We start from the raw sequence: 4,218 nt of genomic DNA, 5'->3' as shown, positions 1-4,218 counted from the left end.
TGTCCCCTTGGGAGTTTGACCGGGAGACCAGGAGTTCGATCACTCACTGTGACGTGTGCTGACCACCAGGGGGCGGCATGGAATATGGCAGGCCACGAGTGGCGGCCGTGGGGCACTGAGGGAGTGAGGGAAGGAAAAGGCAGGGAGGCGGGGGGGTGGGGCAGGGAACCTGATGGGCCCTGATCACAGGCCAGGCCTAGGGACCCTACCTGTGCACGAATTTCTTGTACTAGGCCTCTAATATATATATCTATATCTATATCTATATATTTATTAGAGGCCTGTTGCATGAAGGTATCTGTGCAATAGGCCTTCCCTTCCCTTGGCTGCTGGCACCAGTTTTCCTATGGCACCCGGGACCCAGGCCTTCGCTCTGGCTGGGCTCCGGCCAGAGCCCCCCCCCAGCCGTCAGGCTTCACTGCTCCGCTGATCCCGGGGCGTGAGGCCTCGCATCTCTGCTGATCCCGGGTTGTGAGGCCTTGCTGCTCGGCAGCTTTGGGTACTTTTGGCTTCACTCCACTGCTTGGAGCCTAGTATGCAAATTAACCACCATCTTTGTTGGTGGTTAATTTGCATATCACCCTGATTAGCCAATGGGAAGTGTAGTGAAGGTATGGTCAATTACCCTTTTGTCTTTTATTAGATAGGAGATATATCTATCTATATCTATAGCTATCTATAACTATATATATATATATATATTATATAACTCAATTTGAAAATGATTTTAGCTAATCTATTCTGCCATATGTGACTGTAATAAATTTATTAATCTTTGCTCTCTTTAAAATTTTAGCATTTTTTTGCTTATGTCCCTTAAAAAGTAAGGCCAGAGTCTTCCCAATAATGTTCATGATTATTTTCCTGCTTGATTTGAGAGAGCATATAGTACTGTAATAATTTTGTCATCTGGCAGAAATATGATACTAGGTAAAATAATCTTTGGAGCAACATGACTAGAGAGTAAAGAAGATTCAAATAGATTTATTCTTTAAAAAATTTTTTTTATTGATTTCAGAGAGGAAGGGAGAGGGAGAGAGAGACATAAACATCAATTATGAGGAGAATCATTGATCAGCTCCCTCCTGCACTTCCCATACTGGGGATGGAGCCCAAAACCCAGGTATGTGCCCTGACTTGGAATTTAACTGTGACCTCTGGTTCACAGGTCAATGCTCAACCATTGAGCAACATTGGCCAGGCCAAAGAGATTACTTCTTTTTTTAAAAAAAATATATTTCTATTTATTTCAGTGAGTAAGGGAGAGAGAGAGATAGAAACATCAATGATAAGAGAGAACCATTGATTGGCTGCCTCCTGCATGCCCTCCAGTAGGAATAGAGCCCACAATCAGGGCATGTGCCCTGATCTCCTGGTTCACAGGTTGACACTCAACCATTGAGCCATGCTGGTTGAGCTAGAGAGATTAATTCTTATTCGAAATGATATTTGCCTGAGAAATGTCAGCAAGATGGCAGAGTAGGAAGCTCTAGACCTTCCTTCCCCCTACAAACATACTGAATTGGCAGCAATGCAGGGACCAATATACATGAATTTATTTCTGGGCTCTCTATTTTATTCCATTGGTCTATGAGTCTTTTTATTATGTTGGTACTATACAGTTCTAAGTATTATAATTTTGCAATAGAGTTTGAAATCAGAAAGTGTCATGCCTCCGGCTTTGCTCTTCTTTCTCAAGACATCTTTGGCTATTTGGAGTCTTTCATAGTTCCATATGAATTTAAGGATTTAGAAAAGCTTCTTTAAAGCAATTTGTATCATTTTTTCAATGCCTCTCCATCATGTTCAAGATATTATTCATTCTCCTTAATTTATCACTCAGTTCCTTGTGATCTGACATCTGCTTCTCCCTAGTTTCAATGACTGGCTTGGTTTTAACCCTTCATGCTTCAAACTATTATGTACCTTCAAAACCTTTGGTGGCTTCTTATTATTTAACAAAATATCAGTTCCTCTAATAATTCTAGGCGTAACATTTAATGTAAATGTGCTGGATACATATTTTGTATCAAGTTCATGACCATGTCCCATTGAAATCCTTACTTTATTGACTGCCTCTTCCATTGGATTCCTTGAGGAGAGTTTTAAGTTGTCATCCTGTGCCCTCCTAAGACCTAGCACAATTCTTAATACATTGTCAGTTTCAGGCAATGTGTATGACCCATGCATAAATATAAACAAATGAATGACTCCTCAATTTGTTTCTAAAATAGTTAGAGAGACTAGGGAATGGTAACTGGCCTGTGTTATGGTCGTACCGAGTGGGCTTGGCATGACGGTACCAGCTGGTGGTGGGAACTTACAACGAGTGCCAAGGGAAGGAGCACTGGGCTTTATTGTCAGCTCACGCTGCCCAGATTGGCAGAACAGGAAGAGGTTGTAGCGGGGCTTAAAAGTGTCCATAGTTGGACCTCAAAAATGGAGTCAGACTCTTCAGTATAAAACTGAATATTTACTCTCGAAACTCTGGATTTCTTGGTTGAGAAAGACCATAATTTTCCTCATGCCAATAATATACTTGCTAATTTTTTCTTCCTGATGCACACATAGATCCCATTGTACCATATGGTTGTTGAAAATGGTTGGTAAATACTGTTCAGAAAAATTCCCTAAAATATTTTTACACTTGTTTCATGTAAATTAATGTGCAGAATTATTTTTTAAGACAATAAATATGATTTGATAACTTGTAAAATGGGTGAGATAAACGGTAAAAGTCACTATTTGCATATTTGCCTCCCTATCTGGTGGTTCTGATTTAATATTATGTTCAAGAACACTACATGTTTGTTTTTATTTAAGATTGTTTGGCTTTTTAAATTTTATTTTAAGGAGGGAAGGGAATTTACTAGCCTTTCCCAGCCTTGGTTTTCCTCAGCTAGAACTCCAGTTCCTTGCCTTCTAGCACATAGCCATTTGCTGTGCCACACTGGCCTGGGGCCTGGCCTTGAAGAGATGCGTATAAGAAGCTTGCCCTGCTGGAAGTGCGCCTCTAGGAGATGGCTGATTTTGGCATTCATTTTCCTTTCATCATATTCCTTCTGAATTTTCTTTAATCGTTTTTTGTTTAAAGTCTCTTTGTTCTTCATCAGAAGTCAGCTAGACCCTGTACTTTCAGCCCAGTGGTACTGAGTGCTGTCACTGAGCACGATGCAGGTCTCTACTAGGGTATTGGTGCGGACCAGTTCGTTGTTGGATGCTTTGTAGACAACATTAAAAATTCTCGTTTTGCACATAAAGCACTAGAAACCCCAGGAGAAGTTGCCCACATCCAGCCTCAAGGCTCGGTACTTCTTGTTGCCTCCACATGTGCAGACTATGTGTATGTGTCGGGGGCCAATCTTAGGGTTGGCAGCAGGGCATCCCCGCTCATATTTTCCCTTTTTGTGGTAGGACTTTCTCTTGCCCCTGGTCTTGCTGTGCTTGTGCCAGTTGTCCTGAGAGATGCCCATGACTAGGTGCCCACTGGAAAGAGCTGTCTGGCTTCTTCTGTAAATGTTACCATTAGCATATGGCATGAGAATGATACATTTCCATAATAGAGAACATTTTTGAATAACAAAGATGATGAGTTAATACATATTTAACTAGGTGAAAAGCTTTAAAACTTTTTACCTTTTAATTAGATTTAGTCACAATTAAGAGTTTTGGTGGCATGTAATTTAACTATTTATGACAAAAAATAAGGTTGTGATAAAATCCCTGCTAAATCCTAATATTTATAGTAAAATAAAACAAATAAAGAGTATAATCAGGCAGATTCTTCTTTTAGAGATTTCAAATATTTTGCAGAATTGCACTCTTTGAAATCATCTAGATGTGTGTTCAGTGACCTCTTTTAAAAAGTAAGTGGGAATTTGGAAATAATTCTTTGGACAGAAATTGAATCCCCCCCCCCCCCCCCCCCGCAACTCGATCCTGATGAACTCATCTGAGAGCAGTACTGTTGCTGTAGCCAATGAAAGTGATGAACTGGGATACATTTAATGGATCACAAAGTTAAATGAGAAAGGCCCTCTAGGGCTGTAAGACTTGCCATGGGTCACCTTATTCAGTAATTTTCAACCCTTTTCATCTCATGGCACACATAAACTAATTACTAAAATTCTGAGGTACATCAAAAAATATATTTGTTGCCTGTCTGACAAAAAATAGATATAATTTTGATTTATTCACACAGGACAGCTATTGTTGTGT

General features: G+C 40.2%; 1 pseudogene across 1 annotated transcript; it reads right to left on the bottom strand.

The window, feature by feature from the left end:
* Positions 1-2,869: 2,869 nt before the first annotated feature.
* On the bottom strand, positions 2,870-3,473 carry LOC308513671 (small ribosomal subunit protein eS8-like; annotated as a pseudogene). The gene has a single exon. The product of its transcript is annotated as a small ribosomal subunit protein eS8-like (transcript).
* Positions 3,474-4,218: the final 745 nt, after the last annotated feature.

This window comes from Myotis nattereri (genome assembly GCF_964212035.1).
Source record: "Myotis nattereri genome assembly, chromosome: 2".
Classification (NCBI taxonomy): Eukaryota; Metazoa; Chordata; class Mammalia; order Chiroptera; family Vespertilionidae; genus Myotis; species Myotis nattereri.
Note: the sequence above shows the minus strand (reverse complement) of the source record. Positions and strands in the feature narration are given on the sequence as shown.